The sequence below is a fragment of the Podarcis cretensis genome (genome assembly GCF_951804945.1).
Source record: "Podarcis cretensis genome assembly, chromosome: 14".
NCBI classification, from domain to species: Eukaryota; Metazoa; Chordata; class Lepidosauria; order Squamata; family Lacertidae; genus Podarcis; species Podarcis cretensis.
In genome coordinates this window covers 12,036,894-12,048,370 of record NC_137183.1, presented here as the reverse complement: position 1 = coordinate 12,048,370, position 11,477 = coordinate 12,036,894, and the positions used below count along the sequence as shown (strand labels likewise).

At 45.2% G+C, this 11,477-nt stretch overlaps 1 long non-coding RNA gene across 1 annotated transcript; it reads left to right on the top strand.

Annotated features, from left to right (window-relative positions):
• The first annotated feature begins 4,061 nt into the window (after positions 1 to 4,061).
• LOC307203062 lies at positions 4,062 to 11,149 on the top strand. The gene is made up of 2 exons (XR_013833119.1): positions 4,062 to 4,343; positions 10,991 to 11,149. It is a non-coding gene; the product is annotated as an uncharacterized lncRNA (long non-coding RNA).
• The last annotated feature ends 328 nt before the right edge of the window (positions 11,150 to 11,477 follow it).

Here is an 11,477-nt window from a genome sequence, read left to right as displayed (position 1 = left end):
TATCCTTAACTTGGTGACCGTTGACCTAGGATAAAATTATTTGGAGGCAAGGAATTATTAAATTAAGGGAGGGTGGGTGGGTGATCCTGAAGGAAGAAAACCAAATGAGGCCTTAGCCCCACCCCTGACCGGCCTGTCCATTGTCCTCCCTGGCCTAGGTGAGCCCCATTCGGTGCCGCAAACCCCGCCCACCTGTGGGGAAGGGAGGGCGGAAATTGTCTATGGGATGGCTACCGGTTTGACACCCATCTGCCAGGATGCCAGTAATCCTTTCTTGTGTAAGAGGCTGCTGAGTACATGGTCTCAGCCTTGAGGGATTATGGCTGCTCACATCCAGAACAAAGTTGGAATGGCCCAAATCCATACTGGAGTGATTTTATATGACTTTCTAAAGCTTTCCCAGTCAGCCAGTGCATTGGTACATTTATCAGTGAATTGTTACATCTGGCAATGTGCAGCAGAGGCCCTTTGAATAGAGATAGGAAAAAACAACTGTGTGATGAAATGTTTTGTGGGGACATTTGCAGGAGCTATTGTGTTGATTTGGGTAGTCGGGGGGTGGCGGCGTAGGAAGTCTGCTGGAGGGGGCAACCTCACCACCACCACCTTTACATAAATTCCAGTAAGAGTGTGCATTTATGAATATTCTATATTTGAGACCTTAAAATTCTTATAACAACATGCTGCATCTTTAAAGCACATCTGAGTCCTGTCTAGTCAAGTTGTGTGGGATCAATTCCAATCTGTTACCTCCAAGGATGTGGACAGGCTGCTTGGATGAGTGAAACCGCCCACCTCTCTCCTTGCCCATCCTGGCTCATAAAAGCAAGCTAGGAAGGGCTGGGTGATGGGCTCTGCAGGGTGGCGAATGCTTCCCTCTATGAGGGAGCCTTCCCAGACCCACTGAAAGGTGATTATTAAACCGCTTCTTTAAATAAAAATCTTGGGACCCAGCCAATATGGCCAACTATCACCCAGTCTCAAATCTTCCATTCTTGGGCAAGGTGATTGAGTGGGTGGTTGCTGAACAACTCCAGGCACACCTGGAGGATGCGGACCATTTGCATCCCTTCCAATCGGGATTCAGGCCTCATCATGGGACTGAAACTGCCTTGGTCGCACTGGTCGATGATATCCGGCGGGCTAGGGACAAAGGTGAAAGCTGTTTCCTAGTTCTGCAGGATCTCTCAGCGGCCTTTCATACCATCAACCATGACATCCTTCTGGACCGTCTAGAGGAGCTGGGAGCTGGAGGAACTGTTATACAGTTGTTCCGCTCCTTCCTCATGGGCCATGTCCAGAAAGTAGTGTGTTCAGACCCCAGGCTCTCACTTGTGGGGTGCCTCAGGGTTCTATCCTCTCCCCCATGTTTTTTAACATCTATATGAAGCCGCTGGGGTTTTGGGCTGGGTGTTCATCAGTATGCGGATGATACCCAGCTCTACCTTTCTTTTAAATCAGAACCAGTGAAGGCGAAGGTCCTGTGTGAGTGTCTGGAGACGATTGGAGGATGGATGTCAGCTAACAGATTGAGGTTGAATCCTGACAAGACAGAAGTACTGATTTGGGGGGACAGGGGGCGGGTGGGTGTGGAGGCCTCCCTGGTCCTGAATGGGGTAACTGTGCCTCTGAAGGACCAGGTGTGCAACCGACTCACAACTGTCCATGGAGGCGCAGGTCAATTCTGTGTCCAGGGCAGCTGTCTACCAGCTCCATCTGGTATGCAGGCTGAGACCCTACCTGCCCGCAGACCGTCTCACCAGAGTGGTGCATGCTCTAGTTATCTCCTACATGGACTACTGCAATGCGCTTTACATGGGGCTACCTTTGACGGTGATCCAGAAACTACAACTAATCCAGAACGCGGCAGTTAGACTGATGACTAGGAGTGGCTGCCGAGACCATATAACACCGGTCCTGAAAGACCTACATTGCCTCCCATTATGTTTCCGAGCACAATTCAAAGTGTTGGTGCTGACATTTAAAGCCCCAAACAGCCTTGGCTCAATATACCTGAAGAAGCGTCTCCACCCCCATCGTCCAGCCCGGACACTGCAAGAAGTGAGGTTACAGGTAACCAGGCAGAGGGCCTTCTCGGTGGTGGTGCCCGCCCTGTGGAATGCCCTCCCTTCAGATGTCAAGGAAATAAACAAGTATCTGACTTTTAGAAGACATCTGAAGGCAGCCCCTGTTTAGGGAAGTTTTTAATGTTTGATGTTGTAGCCTTTTTAGCCTCGGGTGAGAAAAGCTTTGTGCCCGGGAGAGGGAAATGGGAGTCAACAGACACTCAAGGAATAGTTTCAGAGAAAAAGCTTTATTCTACCATCCAGCTTGTAGAAGGAGCAAGTGTGATAGATTCACAAAACAAGCACGAGTTCACAGCCATTTGCACAGAGCATATATTCCCCTTCCAGTTCCCTCCACTTTCTCCTCCCCTCAGGAGTCCTGCCCCATGATGAGTTTCCTGAGCATGAACAGAAAGCTCCTGTTTTGGGACTCTTTTGGACTCTTCCCAGGAAAGGGGGATGAGAAGCCAAAGGGGGGTCGAGGAGCCTTGCGGTTCAGCATGTTTAAGATGTGTTACAACCAAATGAGATAAGACTCAGTTCTCAGGCTTGCTCTGAACAGAGTCTATTCATTAGCTTTTTGAAGCCTTCTCGTACTGATAAAAGAATAACATTTTGCCTTTGCCACAGCATCTTGTGAGGAAAACTTTAGCTGTGGATTTTTAGAAGAGAGAAAGAAATTTTGGACAGTTTTGAGGCCTGGTTGGGGGGGGTGACTTCGGGCCTAGGTGGGGTCACCTGTCCTCACCTCCTTCAATGTTTTATTGTGCTTTTAATTCTGTTGGGAACCAGATGGATGGGGTAAAAATAATTTATTATTATTATTATTATTATTATTATTATTATTATTAAAAACACAGAGAAATTGCAGCATGATCCAAGAGAGGTATCTCTATTTTTAGCAACAATAACAAAAAAGAGGGGGAGATTTATTTACATACCGCTTTATATTTTTAATAAAAATCTCAAAGCGGTTTACAGCATATTAAATCAATAAAACAATAGCCGGGCGATGTTCCTCCAGCCTCATGAGGAGCCTCTTCAGTGGGGCTGGTGAGTGTGGGTCCAGCCCCCTAGGCCAGGTGGAAAGGGCTTTGCGGGGAGCGTCCTTTACACTCACAGCCGGCCAATGTTCCTCCAGGATCATGTCTAGATTAGTTTAGCAAGAGGCAATAAAAAAGTAATTCTGTGCTTGAGGCCTGAGAGCTCTTTTGTTTCTTAAAAGCACATTTAAGAGGTGCACAGCAGCCTTTTTGGGTCTGGAGAGGCCCAATATTCTAGCCCACCTCACCTGCTGGCAAGGAACTCACCTGAGGCCAGCACCTCCATGGGCTTCACGTAAAGGTGTAGCTTGGGGGCTGGGTGGGGGGCTAGCCAGGGATTTTGCCCTGGGTGAAACTTCCAGAGGGTGCCTTTGAGGCTCCTAGCCTGTCCACCTTTTGCTCTTCAGGCTTCAGCCAAAGAGAAAAAAGTGAGCAGCGTTTGCTAACACAGCCTTGTCTTATTGATTCTTCCTCTCAGCTCCCACATTCCTCAGAGAAAAGGTGTTTTCATATACCGGTAATAATACAATAAAGCACCAAACATGTTTTTAAAAAGATGTCTAGTGGCGAATGTGAGTGAGCAACTAGGTGGAGAAAGAAGGTTCCATAATACAATGAAGGCCCCCCCCAAAAAAAAAATTTAAGGAAATTCAGCCCACTGGGACGTATGATACACCATGACCAAATGATGGACCACTAGAGTCTAGACAACCAACGCCTGGACAAACTGGTGAATTTAAAGGAGGTGCCAGAAACTGGACCACAGTCATGGCCTGCCTTATTTCCTTCGATACTCCAGAGGGGTACAAAGTTGGGAGGATTTGGGGGAGCTCTAAGGGGAGCCTAGATCCAGCTGCCTGAGCCTTCTGCTTGGGGGTAAATGCAGGGGGTGGGCTAGACACTTGGCAGCTGCCTGAAGTTGCCCGGGTGCCCTGCACCTGGCAGAGAGAGCGTTCCTGGAGCCCAGAGCCCATTGGCTCCAGTCCTTGGCCAGGCTCTGACCTCACAACCAGCTGTGGAATCCTGGGGAATGTTTGGTTTCCTAGGAGACCAGGTGAGTTGCTTGAAAGGATCCCTGGGTCAGTTGAAAGCCCAGTCAGTTGGAGCAGTTAGCAGCCATTCAAATCCCTTCTTCTGTTCTTGTCTTGAAAGCTGTGCAGATGGATTGACTGACTTTCTCGACATCTTTGGTTTTCTACCCCCATGGAACAATGTGCTGCTGGTTGCGCAGAAGGTAAAGTCATGGGAAAGAGGTGTTGATCCAGAATTGGCCTCCACAGTCACTTACGGACTCACTGTTAAAACCGTGTTCATGGAAGATAATCATACTTGGCTATAAGTGATCGCCAAAGAAGAAGGTCAGGAACATTGTTGTCATGGATCCTATGAGAGAAGTTTCCATTGTTATATCGAAGACTGTTTTGTGCTAACAGGCCTATTCAGTTGTTTAATTCTCCCCTTTTTGATGAGCTAGTCATTCTTGTGATTATTTTGTATTTCTTAACAATATTTTTGTATTTTATTGTGTTTGCATATTTTGCTGTGTATCACCTTGACATTTTATGTGAGTATATAGACTTTTATAAATGAATGAATAAATATTAGCTGACTTTTCCGATCCTAGAAGTGTGCTTTTTACTTTGCTGTTGGGAAACACAGACCCTCCAAGTGTCCCTATTTTCCTGGGACATCCCTGATTTAGAGAAGCTGTCCCAGTTTCTGATTTGATCCTGGAATGACCCATTTTTCCTTAGGATGTCCCTTATTTTCATTGGGGAAATGTTGGAGGGTATGGAGTTATCTGATCCCTGAGCCATCTGAAGGCAATCCTGTATAGGGAAGGTTTTTTTAATGTTTAATGTTTTTATATATGTTGGAAGAAGCCCAGAGTGGCTGGGGCAACCAAGTAAGATGTGTGGGATATAAATAGTAAAATTATCATTATGGAATGGGACGTCCCTATTTTCATCGGAGAAATGTTGGAGGGTATGGGAACATAGGAATCTGACTACATTATTTGCTGGTATAAGCTGCAGCCATTATAGCTGGAACATATGATTGCAACCTCTCTGTTCACTCTAAAATAGCTAATCTACCATAAAAACAGTTGCTCAATTTGCTTTTTTATATAATGGAAGCCGAGCACTGGTATTTTGTTTAGTAACATTTTCCTCTGCCTAGAGCTAATTGCTTTAATTTTAGCCACAATACAGTCTGGTGGATTATTATATAATTGTGAGTAGGAGTTGTTGCTCATTAACTAGGGCAAATGAGTGAAGACTGGGCTGAGGCTGACCCATGGGAATTAGTGATCCACTCAGTTGAGCCCGAGGTGAATTCCAGCCATCCAGCTAATTGACAGAACTAGGAAGTTGCAGGTTGGAACCAAAATACATGTGTGCCAAAGCAAAACTTTCATTGGAAATGCATGAAGAAAACCCAAATACGGAACAAAGTAACAGAAATTTTGCTCCATGAGTAAGACAAATTCTGCAGCCTGAATAAATTGTGCATATATGTGCGAGAGAGTGCTTGTTCTGCATTAATAATAATAATAATAAATTCTATTTATTCCTCGGCTCAGGGCGGCTAACACCAGTAAAATTACAGTAAAATCATAATAGGGGAAAAAAAACAATTTAAAATACAGGTTATAATGCAATTTAAAATGCAGCCTCATTTTAAAAGTAGCCCATAGATCAAAACCATAAGGGGAGGGAAAACAAAGGTCAGACTGAGTCCAAACCAAAGGCCAGGCAGAACAGCTCTGTCTTGCAGGCCCTGTGTAAAGATGTCAAGTCCCGCAGGGCCCTAGTCTGTTGTGACAGAGCGTTCCACCAAGTCTGGGCCAGTACTGAAAAGGCCCTGGCCCTAGTTGCGACCAATCTGATTTTGCTGCTGCTAGCCACTGAGGGAGGGATGAAGCTATGCAGACTACAAGTCACATTCTCCTTCCCAGCTGCCACTATTTGTCATGCAGTGGTAAATTAATCAAAGCAGAGTCTTCTTCGTAAGCAGAATAAAAACTTTTACTTGAGAAAACAAAGTTGTTTGTAAACAGCATAGTTAAAGAGCATACACAGAGTGCTCATGGCAGCTATCTGACTCTTCACAGAGGCACAGTCTTAGTTACTGATTTACTAGAGTCCTGGAGCCACTCTATCTGCAACAACACAACACACACACTGGCTGAGACACATACACTGAGGCCCACAGAGAGGCTGGCTACTTTTATAGGGAGAATGAGGATGAGTCACGAATCACAGTGACTTAGCAGTTTGCTGTTCACAGTTAGCAATTAGCAGGTTTGAATGATTTTGTAGGCCTTGTAGGCCTTACTGCTTCTGCTCTCAAGAACCTTTGTCTCATGACACTATTCACATCACTGCTTAGGTTTGAAGTTCCTAGATGGCCTTTGTCAAGTCACCACTTCTCAGTCTCTCTTGCAGGTCCAGGCATTGTGCTCTCCAGTCCCCAACCTGCAGACAAAAATAGGACTGATTTGGAGCGAAATAAACTTTATTGAATACAGATGAAAGAGGTTTGGCTTGGGCATGGGGCAATCAAAATACTTGCGGCCCGTCCACTGGAAGTGACACTTAGGCCAGTCCAGGCAGGGGGTACCTAATACTTGGGGACGCAGGTGGCACTGTGGTCTAAACCACCGAGCCTCTTGAGCCTGCCAATCCGAAAGTCGGCGATTTGAATGCCCATGACGGGGTGAGCTCCTGTTGCTCTGTCCCAGCTCCTGCCAACCTAGCAGTTTGAAAGCACACCAGTGCAAGTAGATAAATAGGTACCAGTGTGGCTGGGAAGTAAACAGTGTTTCCATGTGCTCTGGTTTTCGTTATGGTGTTCCGTTGTGCCAGAAGTGGTTTAGTCCTGCTGGCCACATGACCTGGAAAGCTGCCTGTAGACAAACGCCGGCTCCCTCGGCCTGAAAGTGAAATGAGCGCCGCAACCCATAGTCGCCTTTGACTGGACTTAATGGTCCAGGGGTCCTTTACCTTTCCCTTTTCCCTTTTCTTAAGACTTACATCAAATAGGGTGACTACCGTAGGGACCGCTGTCTGGGGGAGTGCCTTCAGCCATGGCCCCGCCTGGACGTGCGGACATGACCATTCCCCCCCCCAGGTCCCTTTAACGGGATACCCCAGCATTTGTAGGGGCAGGCAGAGACTATAACCTCCCCTCCATCCAAAACAAAGGATTGCCCCAATGCCCAACCCAGTTGTGACAATTGCTAGGAGGTAGGCAAAACGCGGGTGGCGCTGTGGGTTAAACCACAGAGCCTAGAGCTTGCCGATCAGAAGGTCGGCGGTTCGAATCCCCGCGACGGGGTGAGCTCCCGTTGCTCAGTCCCAGCTCCTGCCAACCTAGTAGTTCGAAAGCACGTCGAAGTGCAAGTAGATAAATAGGTACTGCTCCGGCGGGAAGGTAAACAGCGTTTCCGTGCGCTGCTCTGGTTCACCAGAAGCGGCTTAGTCATGCTGGCCACATGACCCGGAAGCTGTACGCGGCTCCCTTGGCCAATAAAGCAAGATGAGCCCCACAACCCCAGAGTCGGCCACGACTGGACCTAATGGTCAGGGGTCCCTTTACCTTTACTTAGGCAAAACCACCAGGTTGGAGCATAGCTGTCAACTTACAGATTTGAAAATAAGGGACCAGCAACCAAAATAAGGGACCTGCAGCCTCACCTTTTCCAAGCACTCCAGTCTTCCTGTCCTCCTGCAGTCTGGTCAAACTCATGCTGGTAGCTTCGAGAACACTGTCCAACCAACTTTGTAACCAGAGGTTCAACCGAATAGAATCTGAATCACATGCACCACAAGGCCTATGCAGCCTCAGCTTAAGATGGCTCCCCGGCCTGGCTTTGCACTGCAAAGTTTGTAGCAGCACGTGCAACAAAATGGCGTCCAGCATTCAAAACCCCCCTCAGCTTGCATTAACTAGCCACACACAAGGCATGCAAGCTCCACCCCCCCCCAGTCGTTCTTAGACTTCTTATTGGGTGAGCAACACAGCCAAGCAACACAGTTGGAGCCTCCCTCCTCCCTGGCCGGCAGGGAGGGAAGGAGAGGAGCTGCTTCCTTTGAAATTTAAGGGACATCATTTAAGGGACATTTAAGGGACATTCATCAATAAGGGACAGCAGCGGGACATGGCGCTGGAATAAGGGACTGTCCCTTCAAATAAGGGACACTTGACAGCTATGGGTTGGAGCCAATTGGCCCGGTGGACAAATTCCCACCCAGCCGCCCCATAAAACGACAACTACTGTAGCTACAGCATAGTCCTTAACCATCGGTTTGAACCGGGGGGGGGGGCAACGAGGGAAAAGCAGGTCAGGCACCAGGCAAGGGCTGCTTAAATGGCCAGGGAGTGGACCCAAAGGAAGCCTTCCTTCTCCATCTACTCTGTCCTCCAGCCCAGCCCTTATCCTGTAGCACCCTGCTTGTGGTTAACGCTTAGCTGGAATGAAATATTCAACGCAGCAATAGAGAAATTAAAATAATAATTTATTTGTCAGACAAATAAATATGAGGCACAGTGGTATATGGTTACCAAGCTCTGGCCTGGCCTCCTGCCATTCTGGCCAGCACTTATATTTCCTTAATCCAGCCCCCTTGCTCCTCCTGTGGCTGCCTCTGTCCAATCAGCCTGGTTGAAATTCCTATTGGCTGTTTGCTAGAACCAATCACAAAAGATACACCCATTTCCTTCTGTCCTTTTATGGGAATCAAAAAGCTATATATTCTTCTATCTATAAATGACAAATAAGTAGTAATATATCTTACATGTGTCTCAACAAGGAATCTTAATTACCAGCTCACCTCTTGCCCTCCTTGCCCTATTGCCTTCCAAAACAGATGGTTAATCTTGAATTTTTATCTTAAACATATGTCAAGGATTTTGAGTTCACATCAACATTGAGAGATCTCCTTCATTTGAAGGTTTCTAAACAAAAGCTTGACAAATGCTCTAATGATGTTTCCTGCTTGGCAAGGGGGGCTGGTGGCTGATGGCCCCTGTGATCTCTTCCAACTATATGAAATAAGAATCTAGCATAAGGATTTAACATTTCTTAGCTTCCAATTCCTTTGCATAATTATATTTAAGCTAATATATTTAATACATAAATAACCTTTTTAAAAGGAAAAGAAATCTTAAAAGGATCTTAGTTTAAGAAAGAAACAGCTTTAGAAAAGACTTCCCAAAAATGCTCTCTTTCTTTCTGCCAGCTCTTCTTCTCTTGTTTCTCAGCCTCAAAAATAGAAAGAAAGAAAACCTATCTTCTCCAGCCAAGCCAGTTGCCTTTTTCACTGCTCTTGACCTTTCAACCTTAGGAAGAAGATATGGCTCATTTTACTATTTATCAACCCTTAATTTGTAGGGTCAGTGTAACCTTGGCTGTCAGCCTGTAATTCCCTTTTTACGACTTTGAGAATTGTTTTCTGCTATAAATCAGGGGGCCCCCTTGTCTAGGAGAAAAACATTTTGCCAAGGTTCTTAGGCAGCTGGTCTTCTGCCTGGCATGAACATTTGAAAATCTTTAAGCTCATTTTAAAATACAAGCCCTGATTAAACATATAAGCTTTAATAAAAATGCAGGCTTATGATTAGATGCCTCAATCCTAGCCTGCATCCCCAATTGCCAATCCAGGATACAGGCTAGGATCCGGCTTCTGATAGGTGATGTGGACTTACGTCCCTGCCCCCTATCTGGATGGGGCTCCAATGCCACAATTCCCTCATTGGGGCCTTGGAGGAGCCTCTGCCGTTCCGCAACACCGCTGCATCTTAAAGGCTGAACAGACTTCTCTGATCTACAAAATGGGAACAACAGTAATCTTCCGCAAAAGGCTGGTGAAGATGAATGAATTCAACTGTCTAAAAGCACATAATGGATAATGAGATTGATACTAACCTGAAGCAAATAAGAAAGAGCCAGGACACCAGAAAAGAACCTGAAAAATCCCTGGATTTTCATATTGTTTTCCTACTTTTGATAGTGTGAAAGGCACCCAAGAAAAATTTACTCAGTTCGGCTATCCTTCTTGGAGTTATCTGGTGAATGAAGCTACAGCTATAGACGGTTCCCATCAATTCATATGATGATATTGTGGGTTTTATATGCTTTTTTTAAAAAAGATATAATTTCAGAAAGAGAATAGTGGGGGGTATTTGGGTAGTGGTAATGTATGAATTCTGTATAACATTGTATGCTTTGCACTCGTTATATATTCTAACTATGTATGGTGTTAACTACTTCAAAGGCCTAATAATAATAATAATAATTTATTTTTTATACCCCACCCATCTGGCTGGGCTTCCCCAGCCACTCTTAGCAGCTTCCAAAAAAATATTAAAATACTGTAATACATACTAAGACTGCAGTCTAGGCAAAGTTTTCTGTAGGGTTGCCATATTTCAAAAAGTAAAAACCAGGACACCCCAAAAGTGTCCTTTTTTTAAGAAGACCCCAAAATTGTTGAGCTTTTTTTAATGACAGTGTTTTTTCGGTTACTTGCCAAAGATCCAGGCCTTCCATAAATTTCCAGTAGTGTCCAAGAAATCCATAAATCCCAGTAGTGTCCAGGAAATCCAGGACATATGGCAGCCCTCTTTTCTAGAAATCAGGGTTGGACTAGATGACCCTCAGGATGCCTTCCAGCTCTACATTTCTATGATTCTAACACTTCTTTATTCTCCCAGGGCCAAAACATATGATTTTAATGTTGAACCACTGTTAGGAGTCTGTAGTTTTTAGTTATTCTAGTAATTTTTATGCTGCAGTATGTTGTTTTGTGATAATAAGAAGTACAATAGCCAATACCACTCATATTCGCTCGTGTAATTTCCATTCCTTTTCCTCAGAGGAACACGTGTCTTGCAGCAATTTCCACAGCACTCCAAAGACTGGAATTTGCATTTCCTTCTCCAAACAGAATCTTGGAACTGCAGTTCAAGGCTTTTCTAGTCCTTGAGGAGGAAAGAGAAGCTAGCTATACTACATTGGTTATGATGTTTTATTTATGATCTGTACTTTGTGTTTTTTATAGCTTCTTATATGTTGCTCTGGACTTCCTTGGGAGAAAGTGATCTAGAAATGTAACCAATAAATAATAAGGGTTGTATCCTATGTCAGCCATACTTAAGAGTAGACCCATTGGAATTAGTTGGCGAGAAAAAGTGGGGTCTCTTAGTTTCCGTGGTTCTACTCTTAGTAGAACTTAGCTGGCTACAACCCTAAACAATTTAAACCACATTCAAACCACTTTAACAGGCATGACTTCCCTCAAAGAATCATGGGAGTTGCAGTTGACCCCTCACAGAACTACAATTCCCTTGATTTTTTGGGGAA